The sequence below is a fragment of the Gouania willdenowi genome, chromosome 19 (assembly GCF_900634775.1).
Source record: "Gouania willdenowi chromosome 19, fGouWil2.1, whole genome shotgun sequence".
Taxonomy (NCBI): domain Eukaryota; kingdom Metazoa; phylum Chordata; class Actinopteri; order Blenniiformes; family Gobiesocidae; genus Gouania; species Gouania willdenowi.
Window position 1 is genome coordinate 10,790,781 of NC_041062.1, and position 13,448 is coordinate 10,804,228.

Below are 13,448 nucleotides of genomic sequence, written 5' to 3' on the forward strand. Positions count from 1 at the left end.
TATATAAGAAAAGTTTGAATATATGTATGAGAAAGTTTGAATATAAGAAATGTTTGAATATATATCTGAAAGTCTAAATATATATATATATATGCATATATAATCAGACTTTCATTGATATATTTAATTTTTTTTATATGTATATAATCAGACTTTCATATATATATTTAAACCTTTCTTATATATATTCAAACTTTCAAACTTTCATATACATATATTTATTAACTAAATGGCTTGAGATATGTGTGTGTATATATATATATATATATATATATATATATATATATATATATATATATATATATATTAATTTCTCCCTAAAACATATACTTTTTTTTTTTTTCCCTAAAACATATACAATAAATTATACATACATGTAATAACAATGTAATAATTTTGTAATTTTTTTTTTTTTATTAAGTACCGGTAGGTATATATTATTTTAAAAAATTGTTGAAAAAGACAATACACTGTTGATTAATCCTGAATTGATGTGCGACAATCTATTCTTTTTCAAAGCAGCTTATCCACCTTTCATTATTAATCACATTATTAATTACACTCCTTCTGATTTAAAATAAACCTTTAGGCAAACAGATCAATCTGTACAAGCCAAAAATGACTTTTTTTTTACCCATAGCTGACTCCATTTAGGGTGATGTCACTGATGGCATATCAAAATAACTCCTATAATTAACTAAATAATTTTTATTACTAAGCATATTCACAATGTGGTGTGTTTTTTCCCAACCAAAGACACATGTATGTACTCTACAGTTGAAAAGACGAGACAAAAGAGGAAAATATCTAATGAAGGGGATGGAGTGTCTAACTCCACAATAATACTTATAGCAAAGGACATAATCAATTTAGATATCACTGTTTACTTATCGGCCTTCCAGTTACTGAGGTCATAATGAGATTACACCTATAAGTGGAGTAAAGGTGAACAGCAGCTAGATTCTCACAAAAAGGAAGTGAAAGGTCTTCTATTACAAAGTTGAAGCCCATTTAGTTTAATGTATGAATCAGCCTTAGCTAAAAATTGTAGTTAATAATTAATATAATAGTTACTTAGTGACACAGTTGACAGAAGGTTTTCATTATAGGCTCTCATATGGACACAAATATGCTTTACCACACAGTGATCATGAACAGAATGTATCAAAATGCAAAACATATGAAGTATATATTAAAAATATGTATTTTACATACTGTATATATAGAATATTGCAAGTTTTATTTATAATATAATATAATTTTTAAAAAAATAGTTCATTACTTATTACACACTAAGTTATCTTATTCAATTTATCTGCATGTGTTTGTTGATCGTCATTTAAATTGAACTGGATTTCAATTTTTAAACATTTTTTACATTTTCATACGTTCAGTTCATGATCACTGCGCGTTAAACCTATTGCCGTAATAATCTCAACTTATTCTGTCCATATGAGAGCCTATACCAAAAAATAAATAAATACCGCCAACTCAGTCACTAAGTAACTATGATATTAACTTTTAACGGTAATTATTAGCTCCTTTTTGAGGGGATTTAGCTGCTGTTCACCTTTACACCACTGTCAGGTGAAATGGTAAATATGATAATGTGATAACAATAACTGGAAGGCAGATATTAAAGTAAATAATGTTATCTGAATTAATAGAAGTATTATTATATTACGAAACAGCTTCTGATGAATGCTCAGATGTAAATGAAGCCCACAAGTTACACAGAAAAGTTACACTTTCTGTAAATGATAATATATACAACAATCAGAGTTTGTATACGTATTTGCTGGTCACGTGTTCAACATAAACCGGATTCTGCCAATCCAACATGTTTGGTGGTAAAACAGAAGCCAAATCTGCCTCACGTGGTAAAACGTTAATGGGTTATTTTTCTTCCAATGTTTAAAACATGTATACAAGGTTCTGTAAGAATTTACTAGCTTTCTTTTTACGAAGCTGAGGAGAACAGGGCGTGTTTTTCTCACTGCTATTACTCAAGAGTCACTTCCTTACACAGTGGAATGAACGCGATAGAACAAATTCTGCATCATCTAACTAGGGGTTAGTTTAGCATTGTTCTTCATTAATGCTAAAGAACACTGACTAAACTGAGTATACCAAAGCGTGCCTAATTCACTTTTTAAGTCTATGAGTGAGTAAACACTTGTTTCTCCTTGGCTACGTTTGTTCTTTGGCAGTCTTGTCGGGGTTTCTCTGACATTAAACCTCCTACTTGGAGTTGTTTTTTGAAAGAAATATATACACTTCTTGACCACCATTAGACAGTTTCACAAAGAGGCAACACAATCCAACCTGATAAAACTGCTTCTAAAAAAGCCAATTTAACATAACAGTTGAATGTGTGGGTGAGGGATTCTTATGCTTCAGTTTTGTGCTAGTTTAAAAACCAAGTTGCTGTTTGCACTTCATGTTTAAAACCTTAAAGGGGACATATTATGAAAAATCCACTTTTGCAGTGTTTTTGAACGCATATGGGTTAACTTGAGTGTCAGCTGGCTCACAAAATGTGAAATAAACCCACCCAGTTTTTTGTTTGTGGTCTTACAACACAGAAAAAAATTGCTCAGTTTCAAATTTTCTCAATTTGTGATGTCACAAGTTGAATCGGGAAAGAACCCCCCCCCCCGCTGGTATCTCCTCCCATGGACTCCACCCCCAACCTGATGAAAACGCCTGCGAAAGTCTGCCATTGTTTTTCTCGCTAGCGAAGGAGTGATGCTACCGGTAAAACGAAATACAGAACTTCCTTGAAGTTCAAAGAAACCTATTGTACAAGTGGTGAGACATCCATAACAAATCTGTAAGATAGTCCACTTTTAATAAACTTTTATTACGTCTGGCTGTTGTTCCCTACAACCTTAGTTTGGTTTAAATTATCCAAATGTCAAAACATTCTGTTTTAGAGTGTTGTAAAAGCTAATTTCCTACAAATAGCAGTTTTTTATCCATTCATTTTTCTTCACCATTGATTCTTCCTTTTTGAACGTGTGACATTCATCTTATCCCAGGTCAGACTGGTTAGTGTTGGACGGCAGGTTACTGGACTTCAGGAGACGCCTTACTGCCGGTCGCGTTCAAAGTCAAACTCCTTTCCGTACGGCTCAAGGTCTGGTTGCGGAGTGGGGCATCTGTCTCCTGAGAATTATTATGTTTCATAGGTGTGGGGCGTGTCTCCGCTGGAGGGTGCCAGAGTTCTTTCGGGGGATGCGCTGGCAAGAAAGAAATTGTGGTAATTATTATCACAAAAAGCAGAAAAAGAAAGTGGGAAAGTGTTTGTCTGTGACAGCCTGTATCCAGGTTTTAAAATTGATGAAAATGTAAAGGTAAAAACTCACACGCGTCTTCAACTTGTCAAGAACATAAATTTAAAAAAAAATCACCGTCAAATTATGAACTCTACAGGAGTTTGCTTTTAAAGGCGATGTGGTTTTGCAAAAAATTCTGAAAAAGTGCCAAATTTGGGATGCTAAATTCAAAATTGCAGACTTCCTGTTGAATTTAGGTTATAGGTCCAAATCACATTTTTGCTCGTCACGGTTCACTGCATATACCTAGCGAATGCCATCAAGCCAGTTGAAACCATTGAAAAGTTACAAAATCTACAGGACTTGCTGGATTGTAGGTTGCAAAGACCAGCATGTGGTTATTATATGCGTTACCGTCATTTAAATATAAGGTAAATAAACACATTAGGCTACAGCACGTTCCAGTCTACAAGGTAGTCTCCAATGCACCGTAGCCATTAATAATACAATGTAAAGACGATATGAAGTTGATAACTTACCATTCACAAACTTCGCACTACTTCGGGAGAGCCTCAGGTTCATTAATACGGCTGCACCGCTGTGTTGTCACAGCCGTGTTTTTCTCTGGGGGCACGCTGACTAGTTGCTATGGAAGCTCAGCGCTGACCCTGAGCTGAACTCGTTTCGAGGGGTGTTGGGAGGGGGAGGTCTTCGGAACTCCAGGGACACACACCCCAAAACGGAGCGCTCTGAAAGAGCTGGTTTATACAGGGTCATAAACCTCCCCTGTTGCTTGATTCATGTTATGTTTATGATCAAAGCCCAGCACAGATATGTCATTTAGTTTTAAAAGGTGAAAAATGGGTATAATATGTCCCCTTTAAATGAGCAGAAGCCTGTTTGATTCCTGGTAAATTCCCTTCAACAAAATAAGGAAGTGTTGTTGATCATTATTATTATAATTGTACATTGCTAAATTTAAGCTTTGTTTTCTTTTATTAAAGATGTTTCTAAATATAAAAGTCCTCTTATTGATAGGTACTTTTATTATATGATGTACAGGCTTGAGGGAAAATACACAACCAATAATAGCCATGTGAAAGTACCTGGGACACTCTGAATAAATCCTAATGATTGAGATTCGATGACAAAAGAACAAGAGAGCAAATTAATACCCCTGACCGTAGAGTAAATACACCACATTGTGAATATGGTTAGTCATACAAATTCTTTAGTTAATTACAGTAATTATGTTGGTATGTCATCAGTGACATCAACCTGAATGGAGTCAGCTATGGGTACAGGATAGGGCTGGGGGATTTTGCCTATAAAAAATTTCTCAGTTTTTTTTGAGAAAAATTTTAGTTTCGATTCGATTTGTTTTTCTAATGCACTTAAAAATGACTGCAGACATCAGATATATTGTCAAAAGTGCAACTTCATTGCTGTGATTGTCCTCAAGAGTTAAAATGCATAGAACAAAAGTAAATGATTCTCTGTCATTCAACAATTTCAAGCTTTAACCCAGGTTTAAGCAAAAGTACAACAGTAGCTTAAATTTTCTGATTAAGAATTCAGATAACTACATATTCTATAACATAAAACATTACAATCATAAAAATAATAAACTTGCCACATGCCTGTGGCACACATATAGCCTACTCAAAGGGTAAACACATGTAAACAAAAAGGGGGCTGGATCACATTGGAACTCGAAAAAACAAAAAAATTACTATTATTTCATTTTAAACTCGAATTTGCAATTTTATTTATTTATTTGTTTTTATCTACAAATTCGATTTATCGATTAAATCGATTTTTTTGGCCAGTCCTATTACAGGATTTCCTGTTTGCTTTAAGATTTATTTCAAATCAAAAGGAATGTAACCTTATTAATAATGAAACATGTATCAATGCAGGATTGTCTTTTGTAATTATTGTAATCACTCCGCTGCATTGCAGAACAATAGTGCTGTGTTAACTGATTCTAGTTTAGTCTTTGCTCTTGCTTTATGATGGCTGTTGTACAACCTAATGAACTTTTTGAATTACCTCCATCAAGCAGTCTTTAAAGACTCAAAAAACCCTTCAGCGTCAGAAATGGATTGATGGATTAATTCATGTTGCGTACATGGTTCTGACTGAGAACCATTACAGACATGTCTGAACAAGCATGTGTCTGTGTCTGTGTCTGTGATGACCAGGAGCCATAACCCTGAACATGATGAATATTTAAAAGATGGATAAAGGAACTTATTGCATGTACTGTATATACGCAGTCTGTCACACATATGCACTTTAGATAATGGGTCTAAAGCTGAACTTTGTGATTAACTTGTGTAAGACATTTCTTTTGTCAACTTTAAGCCTTCGAATACATTTAATCCAACATTTTAGTGCTTAGCTACGCAGTTTCTGGAACGTTTTGACATTATTCCGGATGGATTTTAACGTTGCTCAGGAAATAAGAAATTAGAGTTTGAAGTTAGATCTGATGGCATTATTTCGATGCCACCTTCCCTGGTTGCTTACTGCTCGTATAATCCAAAATGGCAGGTTTCCTAACGCTTCTTTGAAGGATTTTGAGCAGAGTAGGGGCACAGCAGTGGTTTTAAATGTGATGCGATGCTGGCACTCCTGTATCCAGGTTTTAAAATTGATGAAAATGTAGCCCCCCCCCCGTAGGCCTGGCAATGAGGTAAAAACTCACAGTTTTAACAACAACGCGTCTTCAACTTATCAAGAATTCACGTGGGAGGAGTTTGCTTTTAAAGGCGATGTGGTTTTGGCAAAAATTCTGAAAAAGTGTCAAATTTGGCCTGCTAAATTCAAAATTGCAGACTTCCTGTTGAATTTAGGTTGAAGGTCCAAATCACATTTTTGCTCGTCACAGTCCACTGCATATACCTAGCGAATGCCATCAAGCCAGTTGAAACCATTGAAAAGTTACAAACTCTAGGTGGCGTTAATGAGTCCTGAAGTTGCATCAAAAAAACTGCACGTTCAATTTTTCACCAAACCGTCCTGCCAAATTTCATGAAATTGCACCCCCAGGAAGGGCCTCAAAAATCCAAGTAAAGTGTCAGAAAAAGAATCAATGCAGTACAGAAGAAATAATATATACAGTATATAATAACTTAACTGCTCTGGAAATGATGTGAAATATTTAACAGGCCATGCTGATCATAAACTACAACAGCTGTTCTCTGATTAAATGCTTTCAGGAAGTCTTTCAAGAATTTTGACTCAAGCAGGGACAATGTCTTCTCTACGCTGCCTTTTTTCATGTCTCCCTCATTCACGCCTGCAGCAGGTGTTACTGCTGACTAGACAAAAGGCTAACATGAGCATGCTTTAGGCACTTTAGATCACTGAAATAAGGCCACAAAGTGTTTGTAGAACATCAAAGGTCCCTAACAATGAACCAACAGATCCAGAAATCGATGACAGCGCCACTTGCGATCGCACATTCATTTAATTACAAGAGAAAAGTCAATTACAAGTCAAAAACATGCATGCATAAACATAGTTTTTCATCAATGACTTAAGTGAGGAAAAACAGTTCCAACAAGGCGTACGTGACATATTTCTATCAACGTTGTTTGTTTCCATGTTGTTAGGCGGACTTTTAAAAAAATGCTTAATAAGGTTCCGGCTCGCGCTAAAGTATTTGACCCGCCTTAATTTTCATATGCTTCATTCTTTGAGAGCCATAATTATGGCATTTATTTAAAAGAAAAAACCTTCAACAATTTGACAACATTATTTTTAATGATACTTGCACAGTAGCCTTGCTATTTAGCATTCTCTCAGACATTTCAGAAATCATGCACAAATACAGCAGTAATATTGGTTTCATTTTTACAGGAAATCAACGAAGAGAGTTCTCTCTCACAACGTTTGTTTCGATGTCCAGACATAGTGAGACATCTCACTCATATTGCTCAGAGAACCGGGGTTATGTAAATAACCATTAGTTTGGTGCCATGTTTGTGGAAAAGCAGCAACTCTCAGCAACGAATGGTTAGAAAAACCCAAACAAAAACAACAACAACAAAAAAACAAACACATTTTGCATTCTTTCTGTAGCAAAAATGCAATTAGAACTCCATTTGATATGGTAGCTAGCATTCATGTTGATGTAAGACTGACCATACTGCATGGTCAGTCTTAAAGAATGTTGTTTGTCTACCTGAGAACAAACAGCATTTTGTTGGCTGCGATAATGGACATGATGTACCATTTAGGGTGAGGAAACGAGGGAAAGATGTAATTGTCAAACCTAATACCATTGGATGGGTGTCATACACAACCTTATTGTTTCAATTGTTTCAGGCTTAAAGCACTTCTTAGTCAGTGGCTTATTTACCATTGATGCCCTAATCTGAAGTTGCATTGGTTTGTGATTTATAAACCTGCTCTATTGTCAACACTGAAAATTGTGTAAACGTGCACTTTGGGAGGAACTTGATGGAGTTTCACTCTCCAGCTTGCGTTGTCTGTGTGTTTTTAGCAGAACTTTCCTCATAGCATCACGCTGCATCATTATGGTTTGAATTGAGTCTTTGTTAGACACAATAGTCCACGTTTACCTTTTTTATTTGCACTTCTACCAAAGAGGTAATATTTTTTTTAATTTATTCACCAGTATTTGTTTCTCTGTTGGCAGAGTTACATCAAAAGTACTTGACGGATTTTGTCCAAATTTTAACCAACGATAGACATCAGGCAATGGAAGATTCTGTTACATTTTACAGGGGATCTGGATCAATACACTGATTCTAGAGCAGTTTCAAATTTAGTTTAGAAATCCCTATCTCTCATCATTTGCAACATTTCAAAAACATGTACTGTATCTCTGAAATTTGACTCAGTTAAGTCACCAACACATTCTACCCCAGTGCCATACGGTTACTGAACACATACAGTAAGAGGTGTTCAGTCAATTTCAGACAGTTTGTAACTGTGCAATATATTCATCCTCATTGTTCTCACTGTTTATTTATTTGTTCATTTATTTCAATGTATTGAATGTATTGATCATTTAAAAGGGACAATGCACATTAATGAACAGACATGCTGTAAATGAGCCAGATTTGGACTAAAGAGGCCAATTTTCGTCTGGTGTCCCTTGCCAGATTTTAAAAGGCAACCTAGAATATAAAAGGACAAATGAGAACAAGTATGACAAATAGCAATAATTATGATAAAACAAAGCACCAAGTCTGGACTAAAACTTCCACACAGTATATTACAACAGGAACTTAACACAAGAGAAAGAAAATAAAATAAAAAATCTTAGTGCCCCCCCCTTGTAAATACACATATCTATCTTTCTTCTTTTAATCTTGCACCACTCTTCATTTCGTTGTACCTAAAGATTAAGTTTTGATAATGCAGGAATTGTAAGGATCAGATTGTGAAAGCAGGTTTCATCAACATTAATGATGTTTGGTCAAAAAAAATATTTTACTTTGAAGATGGGAAAACCCTCAGAAACATGCCTGTATTTATTGAAAGTATGGGTAATCTACATAATGTTGGCCACTGGGTTACGGGTTGCATGTCATGAAGGTTTTTCCCAGTGATTCAGAAAACTGTGAAAAGAAAAGCACACAGGTGCGTACGTGACAAACAAATGTTTTACGACCGCTTATGCAACTTGTGACAACAAAACAAAAAGACGTTTGTCGGGACAAGCTGACGACTGAAACCAATGGTTTCCCCTTGAAATCAAATATTTTCTGTGCTTTCATTTATGAGAGCCTGATGACGGGTAACTAAAGATTAAAGATAAGGATACAACAACAACAACAACAACAAAAATGTGTGGCTCTTTGAATTCATGTTTGAACTAGTATTAGATGGAAGTTTTATTGTACTGAGGCAACATTGAAGTTTTTGATACAATATCCTCAAAAAACCTTCCAAACATCATTTGGTTTGCCTTTAACACATTTTACCTTTTTACTTCATCCATCCATATTCCTGCATTTATCATTTGGACATTTGTTGTGTTTTGTTTTTGTTTTATGCCATTGTTTTGTAATGTTAATTTAATTTTTTCTAATTTATGTCCCACAGTTGTAAATTTGCACTATTTTCCTGGTACGTTGCATGGCATTCTATTGTTGCTGCAACATGTGAATCTCCCTTTCTACACTCTAAAAAGTAATTACTTAACCCAACGAGAAAAATTGAGGCAACCCTCTCCATTGGTCTTTTTACATTGAATCAACTTAAGTGAAATTGTCTTCAACTGATTGCTTCTTTTAATTTTAGGCAACTTGATTTTCTCAACAGTAAAACATTTTTTTAACTGAAGACATACTCAATAAATATGTGCATTGACCTACATTTTTGAGTTGCTTCCATTCATATTGTATCATAAGTTTAACCCATAATAAAATGTTAACAACTTGAATTTCCTTGATGTATATACAATATTTTTAAGTTCGCTTAACATAACTTTATCTTGAATTCTAACATGTTTAGTTACATTTTACATAGAAATGATCACAAACCAACGTATGATTTGACAAACTGTATTTATTGTGCACTTCAGTGTGTACATCAACATTTTTAGACAACTGATAGACACTGACCAGTTAACAAGTATTTCTTTACTAAATTAGTTGACAATTATTTCAACAATCAATTAGTTCCGGCTGATCGACGAAATGTGGTTTTAATATGCAAAAAAGACTGTTGAAAGGTTTCAAATGCATTCACGGTTGCACACGTTGTATTCTTTGAAAGAAAATTGTACGCTGACTAACTTAATTAGCATGCTACTCCTTGTCAGTAGCTGTTATCACAAGGTTTGTGTTTGTAATAAGGGACACCAACCTTAAAAATGTAGCTTCACAATGTTTTTTTTCGCATTTGTGAAGAGGCCAGACAGGACGAGGACAGTGCAGCCATGTGCTCTCTTTTGGACTGGCCCAGACGTGGGTGATTTTTTCTGTCAATGCAACTAGATTTTCACTATAGTTGTTTTAATGAGAAAATATCCCTCTTAACAAGGGTGTATTTTAACCTAATACAACATTCTGAGTTTTTGAGTGAGGCTAAAGATTAAAATCACAACTGAAGCACATACAGTTAAGTTCTAATAAACAATGCAAATTTTCTACTTCCAGGAACACAATAGTTCAAGTCATTGCAACAGATCCCATGGATGACTTATTAGAGTGTAGGAGATCAATACAGGTCTGTTTATTCTATTGTATTCTATTCTATTCTAATCCCCCCCACCTCACCCCCCCCCCCCCCCCCCCCCACCACCACCAAAAAAATGACTAACCAAACGTGATCGTCACATTGCTTAAACAAAGGACCAGCTGGAGAACAAGGAAGCTGCATAATAGATAGATTACCTGTTACCTAGTGTTAGGGTCCATCCTGTAAACCTTCCAGCTGATTCAGACATCTTCAGAGAAGAAGGCGGAGTCTCCTGCTGATAAATGATCTGCTTTATTCCCACAAAACAAGGAAGTCGTACTTTATAGCTGCCAGGAAGATTGTGTGAATGTGTGTATTTAGGACTGCAAGGACGTGATAAGATTACACCGTGTTTGGCTCCAAGAAAGCACCGCCTGATGCTTTAAGACAACAGCTGTTAATCAAAAACAAATGAATATGTTATATGATGTTCAGAAAAACTACAGTAAGTGGTTGAACTTTGTAAGGTTGGGCCTTCTACTTGTGGAATGTTGGGATTTACCAAATCATGTTTAGCCTTTTCTCTTCCAGAAATGGCATCATGACCAAATGTTGTAGGAAAATATCAAGTATGATCTTAGAATAATAGATTATACACTTTATGAGTTTTTTAGTGAAAGAATCACACAATCCAGATCATGATTTTTTTTCTTCTTCATCCAGTACTTACAGTATTTATTTCCTTTTTGTTACTTCCTTGTCTGGATGGATGGATGATGGATGGATGGATGGATAGATGGATAGATGAATGGATAGATGAATGGATAGATAGATCGATAGATGGATGGATGGATAGATGATAGATGGATGGATGGATGGATGGATAGATGGATGGATGGATGGATGGATAGATGGATGGATGAATGGATAGATGGATGGATAGATGGATGGATGGATAGATCGATAGATGGATGGATAGATGGATGGATGGATAGATCGATAGATGGATGGATAGATGGATGGATGGATAGATAGATCGATAGATGGATGGATGGATGGATGGATAGATGGATGGATGAATGGATAGATGGATGGATAGATGGATGGATGGATAGATCGATAGATGGATGGATAGATGGATGGATGGATAGATCGATAGATGGATGGATGGATAGATGGATGGATAGATAGATCGATAGATGGATGGATGGATAGATGATGGATGGATAGATGGATGGATGGATAGATCGATAGATGGATGGATGGATAGATGGATGGATGAATGGATAGATGGATGGATAGATAGATCGATAGATGGATGGATGGATGGATGGATGGATGGATAGATGGATGGATGAATGGATAGATGGATGGATAGATGGATGGATGGATAGATCGATAGATGGATGGATGGATAGATGATAGATGGATGGATAGATCGATAGATGGATGGATGTATAGATAGATAGATGGATGGATAGATCGATAGATGGATGGATGGATAGATGATAGATGGATGGATAGATGGATGGATAGATCGATAGATGGATGGATGGATAGATAGATAGATGGATGGATGGATAGATGATAGATGGATGGATAGATGGATGGATAGATCGATAGATGGATGGATGTATAGATAGATAGATGGATGGATGGATGTATAGATAGATGGATGGATGGATAGATAGATAGATAGATGGATGGATGGATGGATGGATGGATGTATAGAAACTAAATAAACTAAATGTAATAAAACTTGTCTGTGTTATAAAAATCATTAAAACATTAAACTGAACTTCTGCATTGTATAGTAAGTTTAGGCTCTTGGTAAATAATGCCAAGCATTATTATTTAATCAACTAATAATCAATGAGTTAATTAGTACAGAGAGTGATTGATTTGGACAAAACAAATGTATTTGTTTTTCATACTGAAGCCAACCTAATGTAGTAATTAGATTACGTAGTTAAATAAAACAATCCAAACTGTAAAAACTATTTGAAACAGACGATGAAAGAAGTGAAAAAGCTCCATCATAAGCAGTCAAAACAGGAGAGTTTATAACTTGGCTTTAAAAATGTTCACGTTTAGTTTGTCTAGGAGTTTCTCTGCAGTATAACAACTAAAAACTGCTTTATCCTGTTTGGTTTAAACTCAAATTTTATTTAAAATAAAAAAACAGTGAACAAACACATATATTATATGTATTTGTGTCTTTTAGGAGTGCTTTTTGAGATTCATTGTGTTCATTAATGAGAGATGCACGATGAGTTCCACCTCTTCCAGTCAAAAGACAATGGTTGGTTGTTGATTTTATTTCCATGTTAAAGTGCCAAAAGGACATGTGATATATGACATATGTTATGTCAAAAAATATGTTTATATGATTCAGGATGTGAAAGATGATGCACTTCTTATCTAAGTAAACATAGTGGTTAATACGAAAAAATACTTTAGTTAAAATAAACGTTGAAAAGTTTCCTTGGTTTTTCATTGCAGATATAATCTAACATTGCAGATTTCTTAAAGCGATACACAACCCATCACATGAAAACACTTTAGATGATCGCTCTAAAGTTGAATAATAAAACATGTAACTAATATCTTTAAAGTCATTTACACAAACTTTTAGCTTTCAAATACACAATATCTCTACATAAGAGGGCATCAATATTTTTAAGTTTTCAGCCAATCAGCATTAACATATTATGTTCTTTTCAAATCAGATTACTCTTTATATTTCAGCTCTCATAGAGAGTCTACAGTGAAATAACATTTCAATCTGACGTTTTAGTGCTTAGTTATTGGTCATCAGGGTCTGACGTAATCCGTAAAAATACCAAAAACATTACGATGGATGCCTTCCATCTTAACAGTTAAAGGCACGCCTTACTCGCTCGTTTCTTTTGTTGAATTACTTTCAGTAAATTATTTTTAAAAATGAATTGGTAAATTAATCATGTATTTTTTAGACCCACAGAAGCATGTTAGGGCCAATCTGAT